Source organism: Triticum aestivum, chromosome 4D, assembly GCF_018294505.1.
Source record: "Triticum aestivum cultivar Chinese Spring chromosome 4D, IWGSC CS RefSeq v2.1, whole genome shotgun sequence".
Classification (NCBI taxonomy): Eukaryota; Viridiplantae; Streptophyta; class Magnoliopsida; order Poales; family Poaceae; genus Triticum; species Triticum aestivum.
This window is the reverse complement of record NC_057805.1, coordinates 308,654,973-308,677,568: the sequence shown is the minus strand read 5'-3', so window position 1 is coordinate 308,677,568 and position 22,596 is coordinate 308,654,973.

The window sequence follows — 22,596 nt, the reverse complement described above, 5'->3', positions numbered from 1 at the left end:
TTGCGAAATTAATTTGAGCTCTTTGTTGCTCAATTCTACTTGACCACTAGACTGCGGGTGATAAGGAGATGCAATCCTATGATTAACATCATACTTGGCAAGCATTTTACGAAAGGCACCATGAATAAAATGCGAACCACCATCATTCATTAAATATCTAGGGACTCCAAACATTGGGAAAATAACTTCTTTAAGCATCTTAATAGAAGTGTTATGATCAGCACTACTAGTTGGAATAGCTTCTACCCATTTAGTAACATAATCAACAGCAACTAAAATATGAGTATACCCATTAGAGGCAGGAAATGGTCCCATATAATCAAAGCCCCAAACATCAAATGGTTCAATAACAAGTGAATAATTCATAGGCATTTCTTGACGTCTACTAATATTACCAATTCTTTGACATTCATCACAAGATACAAACTTACGAGCATCCTTGAAGAGAGTAGGCCAATAAAAACCGGATTGCAATACCTTATGTGCAGTTCTATCTCCAGCGTGGTGTCCTCCATAAGCTTCGGAGTGACACTTGCGTAGGATCTATTCCTGTTCATGTTCAGGTACACAATGCCTAATAACACCATCTACTCCTTCTTTATAAAGATGTGGGTCATCCCAAAAGTAATGTCTCAAATCATAGAAAAACTTTTTCTTTTGCTGGTATGTGAAACTAGGTGGTATAAATTTAGCAACAATGTAATTAGCATAATCAGCATACCATGGAGCAGTACGAGAAGCATTTATGACATTTAATTGTTCATCAGGAAAGCAATCATCAATAGGTAGTGGGTCATCAAGAACATTTTCTAACCTAGACAAGTTGTCTGCAACGAGGTTCTCAGCTCCCTTTCTATCAATAATATGCAAGTCAAATTCTTGTAGCAAGAGAACCCATCTAATAAGTCTAGGTTTAGCATCTTTCTTTTCCATAAGATATTTAATAGCAGCATGATCCGTGTGAATAATTACTTTAGAATCAACAATATAAGGTCTGAACTTATCACAAGCAAATACAACTGCTAAGAATTCTTTTTCAGTAATAGCATAATTTCTCTGAGCACTGTCTAGAGTCTTACTAGCATATTGAATAACATTTAATTTCTTATCAACTCTTTGTCCTAGAACAGCACCTACAGCATAATCACTAGCATCACACATAATTTCAAAGGGTAAATTCCAATCAGGTGGCTGAACAATAGGTGCAGAGATCAATGCTTTCTTAAGTATTTCAAATGCTTCTACACAATCATCATCAAAAACGAAAGGTATATCTTTTTATAATAGATTGGTCAGAGGCCGAGAAATTTTTGAGAAGTCCTAAATGAACCTCCTATAAAAACTGGCATGACCAAGGAAACTTCTTATACCTTTGATGTCCTTGGGACATGGCATCTTTTCAATAGCATCGACCTTGGCTTTATCAACTTCAATACCTCTTTCAGAAATTTTATGCCCAAGACAATACCTTCATTAACCATAAAGTGGCACTTCTCCCAATTCAAGACAAGGTTAGTGTCTTCCCATCTCTACAAAACTCGATCAAGGTTGCTCAAGCAATCATCAAAAGAGGATCCATAAACGGAGAAATCGTCCATGAAAACCTCACAGATCTTTTCACAAAAGTCAGAGAATATAGCCATCATGCATCTTTGGAAGGTAGCAGGTGCATTACATAAACCAAAAGGCATACGTCTATAAGCAAAAGTACCGAAAGGGCAAGTAAAAGTGGTCTTAGCTTGATCATCAGCTGATACAGGTATTTGAGAGAAACCAGAATAACCATCTAGAAAGCAAAAATGTGTATGTTTGGATAATCTTTCTAGCATTTGATCAATAAAAGGTAAGGGGTAATGATCTTTTTAGTAGCTTTATTTAATTTGCAGAAATCAATTACCATCCTATAACCTGTAATAATTCTTTGCGGGATCAATTCATCTTTATCATTAGGAACGAAAGTAATACCTCCCTTCTTAGGGACACAATGGACAGGACTTACCCACCGACTCTCAGCAACGGGATAAATTAACCTGCCTCATGGAGCTTTAGTATTTCCTTTCTTACCACTTCTTTCATCTTAGGATTCAGCCGTCATTGGTGATCAATAACTGGTTTGGCATCTTTCTCCAAATTTTTTTGTGTTGGCATAGAGTGGGACTAATGCCCTTAAGATCATCAAGAGTATATCCAATAGCAGCACGATGCTTCTTCAGAGTTTTCAATAATTTTTCCTCCTCCTTCTCTGAAAGGTTAGCACTAATAATAACAGGATATATCTTCTTTTCATCAAGATAAGCATATTTAAGAGTATCAGGCAATGGTTTAAGCTCAAACACGGGATCACCCTTGGGTGGAGGAGGATCCCCTAAGATTTCAACAGGCAAGTTGTGTTTCAGAATAGGTCCCTGTTTAAAGAACACTTCATCTATTTCCCTTCTTTCATTCATAAACATATCATTTTCGTGGTCTAGCAAATATTGTTCTAAAGGATCACTAGGAGGTATGGCAATAGAAGCAAGACCAATAATTTCATCTTTACTAGGCAATTCCTCTTCACGGTGTTGTCTACAAAATTTAGAAAAATTAAACTCATGAGACATATCACCCAAACCAATAGTAACAACATCATTTTCGCAGTCTATCTTAGCATTAACAGTGTTTAAGAAGGGTCTACCAAATATAATGGGACAAAAGCTATCTTGTGGGGAACCAAGAACAAGAAAATCAGCAGAATATTTAGTTTTCCCACACAAGACTTCAACATCTCTAACAATCCCAATTGGTGAAATAGTATCTCTATTGGCAAGCTTAATTGCGACATCAATATCTTCTAACTCAGCAGGTGCAATATCATGCATAATTTCTTTGTATAAGTCAATAGGTATTGTACTAGCACTAGCACCCATGTCACACAAGCCATGATAACAATGATCTCCTATTTTAACAGAAATAACAGGCATGCCTACAACAGGTCTATGTTTATCTTTAGCACCAGGTTTAGCAATTCTAGCAGTCTCGTCACAGAAATAAATAACATGCCCATCAATATTATCAGCCAAGAGATCTTTAACAATAGCAATATTAGGTTGAACTTTAACTTGCTCAGGAGGTGTATAAGTTCTAATATTGCTTTTATGAGCCGCAGTTGAAGCTTTAGCATGATCCTTTATTCTAACAGGGAAAGGTGGTTTCTCAACATAAGCAGTAGGAACAATAGGATCATTATAAGTGATAGTCTTTTCTTCAACTTTAATAGGTGCAACTACTTTTACTTCTATGGGAGGATGATATTTAAACCACTTCTCCTTAGGGAGATCAACGTGAGCAGCAAAATATTCACAAAAAGAAGCTACTATCTGAGAGTCAAGTCCATATTTAGTGCTAAATTTACGGAAAACATCGGTATCCATAAAAGATTTAACATAATCAAACTTAGGTGTTATACCTGACTCCTTACCTTCGTCGAGGTCCCAATCTTCAGAGTTGCGTTTAATTCTTTCCAATAAATTCCATTTGAATTCAATAGTCTTCATCATAAAAGAACTAGTACAAGAAGTATCGAGCATGGTGCGATTGTTGTGAGAAAGCCGAGCATACAAATTTTGAATAATCATTTCTCTTGAGAGCTCATGATTGGGGCATGAATATAACATTGACTTAAGCCTCCCCCAAGCTTGAGCGATGCTTTCTCCTTCGCGAGGCCAAAAATTATATATGTAATTACGATCACGATGAACAAGATGCATAGGATAAAACTTGATGAAATTCCAATTTCAATCGCTTATAGTTCCATGATCCCATATCATCACATAGCCTATACCATGTCAATGCATCTCCCTTCAAAGATAAAGGGAAGACCTTCTTCTTGATAACATCATCGGGCATACCTGCAAGCTCAAATAATACACAAACTTCATCCACACAGATTAGGTGCTCATCATGATGTAATGTTCCATCTCTTGCAGAAGGATTAGCTAGCAGTTTTTCTATCATACCCGAAGGAATTTCAAAGTAGACATTTTCATTTTCAGTAGGTTCAGTAGGTTGAGGATCAACTCTTTGCTCTACTGGTCGGGGTGAAGATACCCCGAAGAAGCCCCTCAGAGGATTACTTTCCATAGTAACAAGTGACAGTAAATTTCAGCACACTATATAAACTTTTCCTTACCAAATTCCACCTACAAAAGGCGCTTCACTCCCCGGCAACAGCGCCAGAAAAGAGTCTTGATGACCCACAAGTATAGGGGATCTATCGTAGTCCTTTCGATAAGTAAGAGTGTCGAACCCAACGAGGAGCAGAAGGAAATGATAAGCAATTTTCAGCAAGGTATTCTCTCCAAGCACTGAAATTATAGGTAACAGATAGTTTTGTGATAAGGTAATTTGTAATGACCAACAAGTAACAAAAGTAAATAAAGTGCAACAAGGTGGCCCAATCCTTTTTGTAGAAAGGACAAGCCTGGATAAACTCTTATATAGAGAAAAGCGCTCCCGAGGACACATGGGAATTATCGTCAAGCTAGTTTTCATCACGCTCATATGATTCACGTTCGGTACTTTGATAATTTGATATGTGGGTGGACCGGTGCTTGGGTGCTATCCTTACTTGGACAAGCATCCCACTTATGATTAACTCCTATTGCAAGCATCCGCAACTACAAAAGAAGTATTAAGGTAAACCTAACCATAGCATGAAACATATGGATCCAAATCAGCCCCTTACGAAGCAACGCATAAACTAGGGTTTAAGCTTTTGTCACTCTAGCAACCCATCATCTACTTATTACTTCCCAATGCCTTCCTCTAGGCCCAAATAATGGTGAAGTGTGATGTAGTCGATGTTCATATGACACAACTAGAGGAGAGACAACATACATCTCATCAAAATATCGAACGAATACCAAATTCACATGACTACTAATAGCAAGACTTCTCCCATGTCCTCAGGAACAAACGTAACTACTCACAAAGCATATTCATGTTCATAATCAGAGGAGTATTAATATGCAGATAGGATCTGAACATATGATCTTCCACCAAATAAACCAACTAGCATCAACTACAAGGAGTAACCAACACTACTAGCAACCTACAAGTACCAATCTCAGACTTAGAGACAAGAATTGGATACAAGAGATGAACTAGGGTTTGAGAGGAGATGGTGCTGGTGAAGATGTTGATGGAGATTGGCCCCCTCCCGATGAGAGGAGTGTTGGTGATGACGATGGCGATGATTTCCCCCTCCCGGAGGGAAGTGTCCCCGGTAGAACAGGTCCACCAGAGCCCTAGATTGGTTCCGCCAAGGTTCCACCTCGTGGCGGCAGAGTCTCGTCCAGAAAGCTTGCTTATGATTTTTCTTCGGACGAAAGACTTCATATAGCAGAAGATGGGCATCGGATGGCCACCAGGGGGCCCACGAGGCAGGGGGCGCGCCCAGGGGGGTAGGGCGCGCCCCCACCCTCGTGCCCAGGGTGTGGGTCCCCTCTGGTATTTCTTCCGCTCAATATTTTTTATTATTTCCAAAAATAACTTCTGTGGAGTTTCAGGACTTTTGGAGTTGTGCAGAATAGGTCTCTAATATTTGCTCCTTTTCCAACCCAGAATTCCAGCTGCCGGCATTCTCCCTCTTCATGTAAACCTTATAAAATAAGAGAGAATAGGAATAATTATTGTGACATAAGGTGTAATAACAGCCCATAATGCAATAAATATTGATATAAAAGCGTGATGCAAAATGGACGTATCACTTTTCTGCAAAACACTGAAATAGGCAAAAAAAACAGAACCTGGCACTGGGCCTTCGGTTAATAGGTTAGTCCCAAAAAATAATATAAAAGAGCATATTAAAGCCCACTAAACATCCAAAACAGATAATATAATAGCATGGAACAATAAAACATTATAGATACGTTGGAGACGTATCAAGCATCCCCAAGCTTAATTCCTGCTCGTCCTCGAGTAGGTAAATGATAAAAACAAAATTTTTGATGTGGAATGCTACCTAACATAATTTTCAATGTAATTTTATTTATTGTGGCATGAATGTTCAGATCCGAAAGATTCAAGACAAAAGTTTAATATTGACATAAAAATAATAATACTTCAATCATACTAACCAAGCAATTATGTCTTCTCAAAATAACATAGCCAAAGAAAGCTCATCCCTACAAAATCATATAGTTTGGCCATGCTCCATCTTCGTCACAGAATGCACAACCCCGATGACAAGCCAAGCAATTGTTTCATATTTTAGTATTCTCAAACTTTTCCAACTTTCACGCGATACATGAGCTCGAGCCATGGACATAGCACTATAGGTGGAATAGAATGGTGGTTGTGGAGAAGACAAAGAAGTGGAAGATGGTCTCACATCAACTAGTCGTATCAATGGGCTATGGAGATGCCCATCAATATATATTAATGTGAGTGAGTAGGGATTGCCATGCAACGGATGCACTAGAGCTATAAATCTATGAAAGCTCAAGAAAAGAAACTAAGTGGGTGTGCATCAAACTTGCTTGCTCTCGAAGACCTAGGGCATTTGAGGAAGCCCATTGTTGGAATATACAAGCCAAGTTCTATAACAAAAAATCCCACTAGTATATGAAAGTGACAGAGTAAGAGACTCTCTATCATGAAGATCATGGTGCTACTTTGAAGCACAAGTGTGGAAAAAGGATAGTAACATTGCCCCTTCTCTCTTTTTCTCTCATTTTTTTTGGGCCTTCTCTTTTTTTATTTGGCCTTTCTTTGTCTTTTTTGGGCCTTCTCTTTTTTATTGGCCTTTCCCTTTTTTTGGGCAATGCTCTAATAATGATGATCATCACACATCTATTTATTTACAACTCAAGGATTACAACTCGATACTAAAACAAAATATGACTCTATATCAGTGCCTCCGGCGGTGTACCGGTATGGGCAAAGAATCAAGAGTGACATGTATGAAAAATTATGAATGGTGGCCTTGCCACAAATACGATGTCAACTACATGATCATGCAAGGCAATATGACTATGATGAAGCGTGTCATAATAAACGGAACGGCGGAAAGTTGCATGGCAATATATCTCGGAATGGCTATGGAAATGCCATAATAGGTAGGTATGGTGGCTGTTTTGAGGAAGGTATATGGTGGGTTTATGGTACCGGCGAAATTTGCGCGGTACTAGAGAGGCTAGCAATGGTGGAAGGATGAGAGTGCGTATAATCCATGGACTCAACATTAGTCATAAAGCACTCACATACTTATTGAAAAAATATACAAGTCATCAAAACCAAGAACTACGCGTATGCTCCTAGGGGGATAGATTGGTAGGAAAAGACCATCGCTCATCCCCGACCGCCACTCATAAGGAGGACAATCAAAGAAACACCTCATGCTTCGAATTTATTACACAACGGTTACCATACGTGCATGCTACGGGACTTGCAAACCTCAACACAAGAATTTCTCAAATTCACAATTACTCAACTAGCACGACTCTAATATCACCATCTTCATACCTCAAAACAATCATCAAGTATCAAACTTCTCATAGTATTCAATGCACTCTATATAAAAGTTTTTATTATACCCATCTTGAATGCCCATCATATTAGGACTAATTTTATAACCAAAGCAAATTACCATGCTGTTCTAAAAGACTCTCAAAATAATGTAAGTGAAGCATTAGAGATCAATAATTTCTATAAAATAAAACCACCACTGTGCTCTAAAAAAGATATAAGTGAAGCACTAGAGCAAAATTATCTAGCTCAAAAGATATAAGTGAAGCGCATAGAGTATTCTAATAAATTCTGATTCATGTGTGTCTCTCCCAAAAGGTGTGTACAGCAAGGATGATTGTGGTAAACTAAAAATCAAAGACTCAAATCATAGAAGACGCTCCAAGCAAAACACATATCATGTGGTGAATAAAAATATAGCCTCAAGTAAAGTTACCGATAAACCAAGACGAAAGAGGGGATGCCTTCCGGGGCATCCCCAAGCTTAGGCTTTTGGTTGTCCTTGAATTTTACCTTGGGGTGCCTTGGTCATCCCCAAGCTTAGGCTCTTGCCACTCCTTATTCCAAAATCCATCAAATCTTTACCCCAAAACTTGAAACCTTCACAACACAAAACTTAACAGAAAATCTCATGAGCTCTCTTAGTATAAGAAAACAAACCACCACTTTAAGGTACTGTAATGAACTCATTATTTATTTATATTGGTGTTAAAACTACTGTATTCCAACTTCTCTATGGTTCATACCCCCCGATACTACCCATAGATTCATTAAAATAAGCAAACAACACATGAAAAACAGAATCTGTCAAAACAGAACAATCTGTAGCAATCTGATTCATACGCATACTTATGGAACTCCAAAAATTCTGAAATAAATTGGTGGACGTGATAAATTTGTCTATTAATCATCTTCAAAAAGAATCAACCTAAAATCACTCTCCAGTAAAAAATGGCATCTAATCTTGTGAGCGCAAAAGTTCCTGTTTTTTACAGCAAGATTGCAAAGACTTCACCCAAGTCTTCCCAAAGGTTCTACTTGGCACAAACACTAATTAAAACATAAAACCACATCTAAATAGAGGCTAGATAAATTATTTATTACTAAACAGGAACAAAAAGTGAAAAACAAAAATAAAATTTGGTTGCCTCCCAACAAGCGCTATCGTTTAACGCCCCTAGCTAGGCATAAAGCAAGAATAGATCTAGGTATTATCATATTTGGTATGCAATCCATATGTGGCTCTCATAATAGATTCATAAGTTAATTTAATTTTATTTCTAGGAAAGTGTTCCATGCCTTTCCTTAACGGAAATTGGAATCTAATATTTCCTTCTTTCATGTCAATCATTGCACCAATCGCTCTAAGGAAAGGTCTACCAAGAATAATAGGGCATATAGGATTGCAATCTATATCAAGAACAATGAAATCTACGGGCACATAATTCCTATTTGCAAGAATAAGAACATCATTAATCCTTCCCATAGGTTTCTTAATGGTGGAATCCGCAAGGTGCAAATTTAAAGAACAATCATCAAATTCACGGAAACCTAACACATCACACAAAGTTTTTGGAATCATGGAAACACTAGCACCCAAATCACACAAAGCATAGCATTCATAATCTTTAATCTTAATTTTGATAGTAGGTTCCCACTCATCATAAAGTTTTCTAGGGATAGAAACTTCTAGTTCAAGCTTTTCTTCATAGGATTGCATTAAAGCATCAACGATATGTTTAGTAAAAGCTTTATTTTGATTATAAGCATGAGGAGAATTTAACACGGAATGCAACAAGGAAATGCAATCTATCAAAGAGCAATTATCATAATTAAATTCCTTGAAATCCAAAATAGTGGGTTCATTGCTATGTAATGTTTTGACCTCTTCAATCCCACTTTTATTAATTTTAGCATCAAGATCTAAAAACTCCGAATCATTGGGACGCCTTTTAACTAAAGTTGACTCATCTCCAGTCCCATATTTATCAAGATTAATATTGGAAAACAAAGATTTAATAGGAGTCACATCAATCACTTTTAGATCTTCATGATTATTATCATGAAAACTAGAAGAACACGCTTTCACAAAGCAATCTTTTTTAGCACGCATCCTAGCGGTTCTTTCTTTGCACTCATCAATGGAAATTCTCATGGCTTTGAGAGACTCATTGATGTCATGTTTAGGTGGAATAGATCTAAGTTTCAAAGAATCAACATCAAGAGAAATTATATCCACGTTCGTAGCCAACTCATCAATCTTAGGCAATTTTTCTTCAAGCAAAGCATTGGAATTCTTTTGCGAAATCATAGATTCTTTAACACTAGTCTCAAAATCAGAGGGCATCTTATTAAAATTTCCATAAGAGTTGTTGTAGGAATTACCATAATTATTAGAGGAATTACTAGGAAACAGACTAGAATTAAAGTTTCCTCTATACGCGTTGTTACCAAAATTGTTCCTACCAACAAAATTCACATCCATAGATTCATTATTATTCTCAATCAAAGTGGACAAAGGCATATCATTAGGATCAGAAGAAACACTCTTATTAGCAAACAATTTCATAAGTTTATCCATCTTTCCACTCAAAACATTAATCTCTTCAATCGCATAAACTTTTTTACTAGTGGATCTTTCGGTGTGCATATCAAGGAGTTTAGTAGCTTCTCCTAAAGTGGTTTCCATAAAAGTGCCTCCCGCGGCCGAATCTAAAAGATTTCTAGAAGCAAAATTCAATCCGGCATAAAATTTTTGTATAATCATCCATAAATTCAAACCATGTGTAGGGCAATTACGTATTATTAATTTCATCCTCTCCCAAGCTTGTGCAACATGCTCATGATCAAGTTGCTTAAAATTCATAATATCGTTTCTAAGAGAGATGATCTTAGTGGGAGGAAAACACTTAGAGATAAAAGCATCTTTGCACTTATTCCATGAATCAATACTATTTTTAGGCAAAGAAGAGAACCAGGTTTTAGCACGATCTCTAAGAGAAAACGGAAATAGCTTCAATTTAACAATATCATTATCCACATCTTTCTTCTTTTGCATATCACACAAATCAACAAAGTTGTTTAGATGGGTAGCGACATCTTCACTAGGAAGGCCAGAAAATTGATCTTTCATGACACGATTCAACAAAGCAGCATTAATTTCACAAGTTTCAGCATCGGTAATAGGAGCAATTGGAGTGCTAACAAAATCATTATTGTTGGTATTGGAAAAGTCACATAATTTAGTATTATCTTGAGCCATCGTGACAAACAATCAATCCAACACACAAGCACACAAGAAGCAAGCAAAAAGAGGCGAACGGAAAAGAGGCGAAGAAAAGGCAAAGGTTTTTGAAAATCGTTTTAGAAGTGGGGGAGAGGAAAACGAGAGGCGAATGGCAAATAATGTAATGCGAGGGAGAAGAGTTTGTGATGGGTACTTGGTATGCCTTGACTTGAGCGTAGATCTTCCCGGCAACGGTGCCAGAAATCCTTCTTGCTACCTCTTGAGCATGCGTTGGGTTTCCCTTGAAGAGGAAAGAGTGATGCAGCAAAGTAGCGTAAGTATTTCCCTCAGTTATTGAGAACCAAGGTATCAATCCAGTAGGAGATAACACGCAAGTCACCTAGTACCTACACAAACAATCAAGAACCTTGCAACCAACATGATAAAGGGGTTGTCAATCCCTTCACGGTCACTCGCAAAAGTGAGATCTAATAAAGATAATAAGATAAATATTTTTGGTGTTTTTGTTGTATAGATTGGAAAGTAAAGATTGCAAAATAGTAAAACGAGATGTGATGTAAATAAAAGAGATGCAATATAATAAGAAAGAGACCCAGGGGCCATAGGTTTCACTAGTGGCTTCTCTCAAGATAGCATATATTACGGTGGGTGAACAAATTACTACCGAGCAATTGATAGAAAAGCGCATAGTTATGAGAATATCTAGGCATGATCATGAATATAGGCATCACGTCCATGTCAAGTAGACCGAAGCGATTCTGCATCTACTACTATTACTCCACACATCGACCACTATCCAGCATGCATCTAGAGTATTAAGTTCATAAGAGTAATGCATTAAGCAAGATGACATGATATAGAGGGATGACCTCAAGCAATATGATATAAAACCCATCTTTTTATCCTCGATGGCAACAATACAATACGTGCCTTGCTGCCCCTACTGTCAATGGGAAAGGACACCGCAAGATTGAACCCAAAGCTAAGCACTTCTCCCATTGCAAGAAAGATCAATCTAGTAGGCCAAACTAAACCGATAATTCGAAGAGACTTGCAAAGATATAAAATCATGCATATAAGAATTCAGGAAAGAACCAAATATTATTCATAGATAAACTTGATCATAAATCCACAATTCATCGGATCTCGGCAAACACACCGCAAAAGAGTATTACATCGAATAGATCTCCAAGAACATCGAGGAGAACTTTGTATTGAGAACCAAAGAGAGAGAAGAAACCATCTAGCTAATAACTATGGACCCGAAGGTCTGTGGTAAACTACTCACACATCATCGGAGAGGCTATGGTGTTGATGTAGAAGCCCTCCATGATCGATTCCCCCTCCGACAGATCGTCGGAAATGGCCCCAAGATGGGATCTCACGGGTACAGAAGGTTGCGGCGGTGGAAAAGTGGTTTCGTGGCTCCCCCTGATGTTTTTAGGGTATAAGAGTATATATAGGCGAAAGAAGTACGTTGGTGGAGCTCCATGGGGCCCATGAGCGTGGGGGCGCGCCTACCCCCTGGGCGCGCCCTCCTACCTCGTGGCCGCCTCGCGGAGTTCCAGACTTCAACTCCAAGTCTTCTGGATTGCATTTGTTCCAAGAAAGATCATCGCGAAGGTTTCATTCCGTTTGGATTCCGTTTGGTATTCCTTTTATGCAAAACACTGAAATAGGCAAAAAAACAGAAACTGGCACTGGGCCTTCGGTTAATAGGTTAGTCCCAAAAATAATTTAAAAGAGCATATTAAAGCCCATTAAACATCCAAACCAGATAATATAATAGCATGGAACAGTCAAAAATTATAGATACGTTGGAGACGTATCAGAACCCCCCGGGGAGTCAATGGGCCTTATTGGCCTTAGTGGGAGAGAGGAGGAGGCCCAATCCGAATTGGGTGGGGGGCCGGCCCCCCCTTTCCTTCCCTCTCTCTCCCTCTTCCTTCTTCTCCTACTCCAACAAGGGAAGGGGGAAACCTACTCCTACTGGGAGTAGGACTCCCCCCTTGGGCGCGCCCTATGAGGGCCGGCCCTCCCCTCCTCCACTCCTTTATATACGGGGGAGGGGGCACCCCATAGACACACAAGTCGACAGTTGTCTTAGCCGTGTGCGGTGCCCCCTCCACAGATTTCCACCTCGGTCATATTGTTTTAGTGCTTAGGCGAAGCCCTGGGTCGGTAACTTCATCAACAACATCACCACACCGTCGTGCTGACGGAACTCTCCTTCGGCCTCAGCTGGATCAAGAGTACGAGGGACGTCACCGAGCTGAACGTCTGCATATCGCAGAGCTGCCATGTGTTCGGTACTTGGATCGGTTGGATCGCGAAGACGTTCAACTACATCAACCGCATTACTAAATGCTTCCGCTTTCGGTCTACAAGGGTACGTGGACACACTCTCCCCGCTCGTTGCTATGCATCACCTAGATGGATCTTGCGTGTGCGTACGTAATTTTTTTGAAATACTACGTTCCCCAACAAAAACTTCTAATGAAATTCCAATTTCAATCGATTGTAGTTCCAAGCTGCAATATCATCACATAGCCTATACCAAGTCAATTTATTTCCCTTCAAAGATAAAGGGAATACCTTCTTCTTAACATCATCCTCAGGCAAACCTACAAGATTAAATAATCCACAAACTTCATCCACATAGATTAGGTGCATATCAGGATGTAGTGTTCCATCTCCTGCATAAGGATTAGCTAGCATTTTCTCTATCATGCCCGAAGGAATTTCATAATAAATATTTTCAATACGTGCAGTAGGTTGAGGAGCAACTCCTTGCTCTTCTGGTTGAGGTGAAGACACCCCGAACAAACCCCTCAAAGGATGACCTTCCATAGTGACAAGTGACAATAAATTTCAACACGTAATATAAATGTTTCCTCACCAAATTCCATTCACCAAAGGTGATTCACTCCCCAGCAACGGCGCCAGAAAAGATTCTTGATGACCCACAAGTACAGGGGACCAATCGTAGTCCTTTCGGTAAGTAAGTGTGTCGAACCCAACGAGGAGCAGAAGGAAATGACAAGCGGTTTTCAGCAAGGTATTTTCTGCAAGCACTGAAATTATCGGTAACAGATAGTTTGTGATAAGATAATTCATAACGCGTAACAAGTGACAAGTGTAACAAATGTGCAGCAAGGTAGCCCGGTCATTTTTGTAGCAAAGGATAAGCCTGGACGAACTCTTATATAAAGCAAAGCGCTCCTGAGGACACATGGGAATTATTGTCAAGTTAGTTTTCATCATGCTCGTATGAATCACATTCATTAATTTGATAATTTGATATGTGGGTGGACCGGTGCTTGGGTGTTGTTCTTACTTTGACAAGCCTCCCACTTATGATTAACCTCTCTCACAAGCATCCGCAACTACAAAAGAAGAATTAAGATAAATCTAACCATAGCATGAAACATGTGGATCCAAATCATCCCCTTACGAAGCAACGCTTAAACTAGGGTTTAAGATTCTATCACTCTAGCAACCCATCATCTACTTATTACTTCTTAGTGCCTCCCCCTAGGCCCAACTCATGGTGAAGTGTCATGTAGTCGACGTTCACATAACACCACTAGAGGAAAGACAACATACATCTCATCAAATTATCAAACAAAAACCAAATTCAAATGATTACTTATAACAAGACTACTCCCATGTCCTCAGGAACAAACATAACTACTCACAAAGCATATTCATGTTCAAGATCAGAGGGGTGTCGAATATCATTAAGGATCTGAACATATGACCTTTCACCAAATAAACCAACTAGCATCAACTACGAGGAGTAATTAATACTACTAGCAACCCACACGTACCAATCTGAGGTTTTGAGACAAAGATTGGATACAAGAGATGAACTAGGGTTTGAGAGGAGATGGTGCTGGTGAAGATGTTGATGGAGATTGACCCCCTCTCGATGAGAGGATCGTTGGTGATGACGATGGCTTCGATTTCCCCCTCCGGGAGGGAAGTTTCCCCAGCAGAACAGTTTCACCGGAGCCCTAGATTGCTTCTGCCCAGGTTTCGCCTCGAGACGGTGGCGCTTCGTCCCAAAAGCTTTCTTCTGATTTTTTTTCCAGGTCAAAAGCCTCCATATAGCAGAAGCTGGGCACCAGAGACCTGCCAGGGGGCCCACAAGCCCTAGGTGCACGCCCAGGGGGTAGGGCGTGCCCCCCAGGCTTGTGGCCACCTGGTGAGTCCCCCTCTGGTATTTCTTCGTCCAATATTTTTTATATATTCCAAAATAATTCTCCATAAATTTTTAGGACTTTTGGAGTTGTGCAGAATAGGTTTCTCAGATTTGCTCCTTTCCGGTCCAGAATTCCAGCTACCGGCATTCTCCCTCTTCATGTAAATCTTGTAAAATAAGAGAGAAAAGGCATAAGTATTGTACCATAATGTGTAATAATAGCCCATAATGCAATAAATATCAATATAAAAGCATGATGCAAAATGGACGTATGAGTGAACGAAGTCTATGAAGGTTTGGAAGTCTACCTTGAAGACTTACCAGAGTGATTGGGCGAGGACTAAGTCACATTAGCTCAAGGGGAATAAGGTGAAGACATGGTCTTCTAAGTTCAATCTCAGCCTCCCTAACTAGACATACAGTTGTCACAGCAACTGAAACTGGTCTATCAAATCCTTGTCTTCGTCAAGCAACTGGTTCTATCACATCACCCTTTACTTACTGTTTAGCTTCGTGAAGTCATTGCTTGTTTGCCCTATTTGACTTCACTGTGTGAAGACATTCTCCTTGTTTGCATATTTGGTTTCATACTGTCTTCCTATTCTGATCCACTCTACCTAGCTGCTATCTGTCTTTGTGTTTTTTTGTACTATCTCCTTGACTATGGCATGGCTAGTGTAGTTTATTTTCCGCTGCATACTGTTTAGGTTGTATTTGGTTGTCTATCTTTGAAGACACTTCCTGTCTTGAGGACTTTCATAAAAATCGCCTATTCACCCCCCCTCTAGTCGATAACTAGCACTTTCAAGCATAGCATCCTGCCTCATGTTGATGCTGACATTCGATACAGACTGAAACCGAGGGTTGTTAGTCTAGCAGTGCTTGAGCAGACTAGGAAGAAACAATGTTGTAGACTTAACAACCTCAGAGAGGGTGATGCTAATATTAAATTCTTCCACCTACAGGTCAACGGAAGGCGGTGGAAAAATCACATACACCGCCTTAAGCACAACAATGGGAGGTAAACTGGGCATGATGAAAAGGAAGATATCACACGCAATCACTTCGCCAACATGATGGGGAGACCAGCGTGCCAAGAAATTGACTTTAATTGGTCGGACCTTGACCTACCCAACTATGACCTCGCAGGTATGGATGCACCGATTACAGATGAAGAGGTAAAGGAATCGGTTACACTACAGGAATCAGCTACTTTGCCGTCTGCCACGGCAGACGGCAAAGGCCTTTGCCGTCTGCTGCGGACGGCAAAAGGCTCCGGCAAAGTAGGCTACGGCAAAGAGCTTCTTTGCCGTCTGCTTTCTGAAGCGGACGGCAAAGGGTCCTTTGCCATCAGGGGTGGACGGCAAAGCAAGCCGACTGCAATAAATGTGATGTTAGTCCGTTAGGCGGCTAACGGCAGCCTTTGCCGTCCGCCGCTGACGGCAAAGAGTATCCGGCCTTTGCCGTCCTCCGAATGACGTCAGCTGGACATCACTGCGGGACAAGTCTTTGCCGTATGCTATTGTAGGCAAAGCCTTTGCCGTCCGTCGCTGTAGGCAAACTGACCAAATGGGTCAGCTCCCAGGGAGCACAGGTGGCCGCCGCGTGGCTTCTTTGCCATCCACGGCGGACAGCAAAGGCGCCTTTGCCATCAGCGGCTGACGGCAGAGGTGCCTCTTTTTTCTATTTTTTTAATCCAGCAATTTTCACAGCAAATATATGACATATATATATATTTCACAGGGCTATTTAACAGCAAACATATGACATATCCAACACATCAGTTTCATCGTGCATACATATATAGTTCCATCCATTCATACATAGCAAGTTGCACATACACATTGTTCCATCCATACATATTACAATGCAAAGTTTCATCAAGATAGCAAGTTCCATCATAGGAAGCTAGAAGAATACTAGAGGAGAATGAAAGAAAAAACAAGCACACCATCATAGCAAGCTAGCTTCCGTGAAGTGAATGAAATCTGCAAAAAGGCAAATAAGAAAAAGGTGACTAGAAGAAGAAGAAGTATATGCCATTTATGAGCTAACTTATGTGAAATGGATCATTTATGAGCTAACTTAGTTGAAATGGATCGTTTATGAGCTAACCTAGCTGAAATAGATCGTTTATGAGCTAACTTAGGTATAATGCATCATTTTAGAGCTAACCTAGGTAAGATGGGTCATTTTGGAGCTAACCTAGGTGAAATGGATCGTTTTTGAGCTAAGTTAGGTGAAATGGATCGTTTATGACCTAACTAGGTGAAATAGATCGTTTATGAGCTAACTTTGGTAAAATGCGTCATTTTAGAGCTAACCTAGGTGTGATGGGTCATTTTGGAGCTAAACTAGGTAAAATGGATCGTTTGTGAGCTAACCTAGGTGAAATGGATCGTTTATGAGCTAATCTAGGTAAAATGGGTCATTTTAGAGCTAACTTGGGTAAAATGCATCATTTTGGAGCTAACCTAGGTAAGATGGGTCATTTTGGAGCTAACCTAGGTAAAATGGGTCATTTTAGAGCTAACATAGGTAAAATGGATCATTTTGGAGTTAGTCTAGGTAAAATGGGTCATTTTAGAGCTAACTTGGGTAAAATGGATCATTTATGAGCTAACTAAGGTATAATGGGTCATTTTAGAGCTAACTTAGGTAAAATGGATTGTTTATGAGCTAACTAAGCTAATTATGCCATTTTTGACATAAGTAAGCTAAGTACATGTCATTATTGAGCAAACCTAGTTAACTAAGCATACTAGAGCTAACTTAGGTCATTTTGGAGGAAATAAAGCTAAGTATAGATTGTTTTAGAGCTAACTTAGGTAAAATGGATGGTTTTGGAGGTCAGTAAGCTTATTAAGTCATTTTGGAGGAAAAGAAGCTAACTCTAGGTCATTGTGGTAAGCATATGGGAGGAAATAAGGCTAAGTCTAGGTCTTTATGCATTTGTTAAGCAAAACACTAGAAGAAACTTACCAGCGCCCACCATCTTTCAACACCTGCCATGACAAAGAGTAAACGAAATTAGTACAACATAAAAAAAAAACCGACATGAATAATAATATGTATATCACTTAAGTGTATCATCATCAAGTACAACATAAAAAAATTATATACCTGACACTACTAATAATCTCGATCACTATCATCAATAAATGCATAATCATCATCATCACTATAATCAATGACGGGCTCATAGGGTTCAGTGGCATCAACATGTGGAAGGCCACCTTGACGTAATCGGTCTAGCATTGACAGGTCATCCGCAGCAGTAACCTCTTCTTGTTCCTCCTCTGGGTTGATGTCGGATTCACTGTCGTTGTCTACTTCAATATTTCGGGGTGAAGTATAGCGGTTCTTGAAACGATTTTTGGAAAGACGTGTCTCTTGGAAGAATTCTCCTTCATATGTGTCTGGGTTAATGTGAGGTTCATAATCCTCTTCCTTTGGGGGAGATAGTCTAGCACGTGGCGGCACTTCATAAACGACATCCCAACCTTACAGATTTGGATTAGTTTGGCAGGCCCACGGTAGATAGAATACTTGGGTCGCCTGTTGAGCCGTAATATAGACATCAGGAACATCTAAATGGGTGCTTTGTTTGATTTTAACTAGCCCTATATATTCATGAGTCCTTCTAGTCTCCTTCGGCTGAAACCAATAACATTTGAAGAGTACGACATTCGGTGGGTTGTCACCATAGAATATAAGTTCATAAATTGCTTCAACTCTCCCATAATACTCGGTACCTCCTTCCCCGATAGCAGATACACAACAATTTGTAGACTTTCGGTCGGCCATAGATAGCTCTTTGCCATAGGTACGAAAGCGATACCCGTTGATGTCGTATTTGTCAAATGAACGGACCTTATAGTCAAAACCATTAGCGACTTGTCTCAATTCGGCGTCCATAGACTCTGAATTAGCCCACAAGTTTAATATGAAAGGATTGTTGCATTAGGCAGAAATTAGCGAATGTAATGAAATGGTCTAATAGAAATTACCGTTTGTTTGAACCAAGAGATGAAACCGGGATAGCCGCCTCCTTGCTTTGCGAGAAGCTCATACTCTTCGATGGAATCCTTTTGGATTACCGCTCCATACAAGAATATGGCGGCGTATCGACTGTATGAAATATCTAGGAATAAGAGCAGTTCAAAGGAAATAGAAGTTGCGAAACAATGTACCGAGAACTTACTCGATGTACGGCCGCACTTCTGTCAGGTTGTTGAAGATATACAACGTAATGGTCCGCCATTCTTCGTTATCCAAAGATACTAGTTTCGAACCACTGGCTGGTGCGAGATTCCCTTTGAGTAGGCTGAGGTTGGATCCACCCTTTTGAGGTTCGTCAGCATTGTACCGAGGCTTCGGATTATGCAAATGACGATTTTTGGCTTCGTAGTGTGCTATCACGAAGTTTGCCGCCTCCTCAGTGATGAATGCCTCAGCCATCGATGCTTCAATTCTACGTTTATTTTTACATTTTTGTCGAAGCGTCTTCTGCATCCTCTCAGTTGGGTAGCACCAACGATTTTGCATGGGCCCCCTCAATCTTGCCTTGGTCGGGAGATGCAAAATCAAATGCTGCATTGGATTAAAGAAGCCCGGTGGAAAGATCTTCTCTAACTTGCAGATCAACTCCGGCGCCAACTCTTCCATTTCTTCTAGCACGCCACGCGATAGTTCTTTCGCACAAAGAAGACGGAAGAAATAGCTGAGTTCTGCCAGTACTAGCTATTCATCCTCAGGGATGAAGCCACGCAACATCACCGGCATTACCCGCTCAATCCATATGTGCCAATCATGACTCTTGAGACCAAATATCTTCAATTTATCAAGACTTGCTCCCCTCTTTAGATTCGCTGCATACCCATCGGGGAACATCAACTGCATTTTCACCCACAAGATAATTTCCCTCATAGCTGGCCTTCCAAGATTGAACCATGCCTTTGGCTTCGTCCAGTTCTGCTTTCCTTTCGGTTCTTTCATGTTTTGTAACGGCCCATCACATAGCGCCTCCAGATCGACTCTAGCCTTAGTATTATCCTTTGACTTCCCATCTATGCCGAGCAATGTACCAAAAAGTGCCTCGGCGATATTCTTCTCAGTGTGCATCACGTCGATGTTGTGTGGGCAAAGGAGGTCTTTGAAGTAAGAAAGATCCCATAAGCATGTCTTGTGAGTCCAGGCGTGCTTAGAATTATACCCCTTGAAGTACCCTGGACGCTCTGGATCTGGCTCGAGAGCGTTTAACTGATCCAGGGTCTGTTGGCTTGTCAACGCAGGTGGTGCAGAGTTTTTGACAACTCTACCTCTGATGAAGTTCTTCTTGTCTTTCCTGAACTTATGGCGAGGATCCGGTAATTGTCTATGCATGTCGAAGCAAGAAAACTTGCAACCGGCCTGAAGCCAACGAAACTCAAGAGCTCCCTTGCATGTGGGGCACGGGAACCTTCCATGCACACACCAGCCAACGAATAGCGCATACGCCGGCAAGTCATGCGTCGAGTACATGTACCAGACACGCATTATGAAGTTCCGTTTGCTATAGGCGTCGTATGTTTGAACCCATTATCCCAGGCTTCTTGCAATTCGTCCTTAAGCGGCTGCATGTACACATTCATATTTTTCCCCGGATAGTTGGGCCTTGGAATTATCAACGTCAGGAAAATGTTCTTTCTTTGCATAATCTGTCCCGGGGGGAGATTGAGTGGAAAGACAAATACGGGCCAACAACTGTATTGGCTGCCGTAATACCAAACACTGAACCCATCCGTGTTGATGCCGACTCGAGGATGCCTCAGATCTGCCGCTTTGTCAGCATGTAATTCATCAAACTTTTTCCACGCAACACCATCCGATGTGTGTACGATCATCAGATTCCCATTTGCATGTAGTTCGGTTCTTTTGCCCGTTTTGTGCCATGTCATCTGTCTGGCCGTCTCTTCGACCATAAAAAGACGTTGAAGTCTTGGTACGATTGGCATATACCGAAGAACACTAACGGGGATTTTGGTCTGTGTCTTCTCACCATACCGTTGTCTACCACAACATACCTGGAAGACTTGCAAACGGGACAATAGTTCAAGTCCGCATAGTCAAGCCTAAATAAGGAACATCCTTTCTCACAGGCATGTATCTTCTCATAGGGCATCTTCAGTGCACGGAGGATTTTGTCCGACTGGTACAGGTTTGCAGGCATTACATGGCCTTTGGGTAGAAAGCGTCCAAATACTGTCATTATTGCGTCGTAGCATTCTCTGCCCAAGTTGAACTGAGCCTTCAGAGCCATTACTTGTGAGATGGCATCCAACTGACAAAGCTTAGTGTGCTCGTGGAGCGGACGTTTTGAAGACTCCAACATTTCATTGAAGGCCTTTGCAGATTCCTCCATCTCCTCGTCCGAATCCCGAGCATCATCATAGTCTTGCACCATGTTTTCCATCCCGGTACCATGCTCGTCGGTGCGACGACGATCCACCTCAGCTCTGTAATGTTGGGCAGACTCATCATGATATGTCCACACCGTATAATCGGGTGTAAAACCACTCTTCTGCAGGTGTTTGCCCATTTCATCCTCTGTCCTCTTTTCCCAATTGCCGCACCGGAAACAGGGGCACCAGGTTTTCCTCTGGCCATTTGCAAATGCGGCTTGCACAAACCCCTTGGTTTTTGTGAACCATTCAGCGCTCCATTTGTCCTGACCAGTGTGACCGGTATACATCCACGACGATCACTCATCTTGACTTTCAGAGCTACTGGACACACAACAAATATATATATAATTCACCTTGTATATATTCATCAGTTGATCTACTTTGTCAATTTTATTACGTCCATGCAACCTACACTCTAATAGGTAATGATAGGTCCTAATCCCACTCGAGTATGTGTAGATTGGGTTCATTTTTCCATGCTATGCTCCGGATCCGACGCAAAATTTCGGCAGCACCTCCCCGCTGTTCTCCTGATACACGTCTCTGCAATAAACAGAGAGGATGTGTACCCGGAGAATAACAGGGGAGGCACTGACGAAATTTATGCGTCGGATCCGGAGCAAAGCATATGGGAAAACAAACCCAATCTACACATACTCGGGCTGTCCATGGATAGCGTTGGACAATTCAAAAGAATCACGGTTATAAATATGCAAATGCATGCATATTTATAACTATAATGCTTTCGAACGGGAGACACATATTGGTTACGCATACTGATGATTCAAGACAGATATATAGCTAGCTATCAAGTTTCATCGGCACGAACACCGGAACAGAGCAAATAATTAAGGGGGGAGGAGGACATGTCATTTGTGCTCACCCACGAACGAAGGGGTAGAGCTCGTCAAACGCATGGGGAGGTCGTCGAACACCAAAACTCGCAGCGATGAAACAACTGCACATTTAAATCTACCCGATCAACACAATTATATATGATGTTTTTCATAACAAAATCGAAAAATATATGACCTAACTCACAATTCACAAATATATGACCCCGTCGGCCACTGGATGGCCAAAGAGCACCTTTTCGGGAGGTGTCGGGGGTTGGGGTGTCGTGTCGGTGTCGGGGTGCCGTGTCGGGGTTGGGGTGCTGTTTCGGGGTCGGGGTGTCGTGTCTGGTCGGGGTG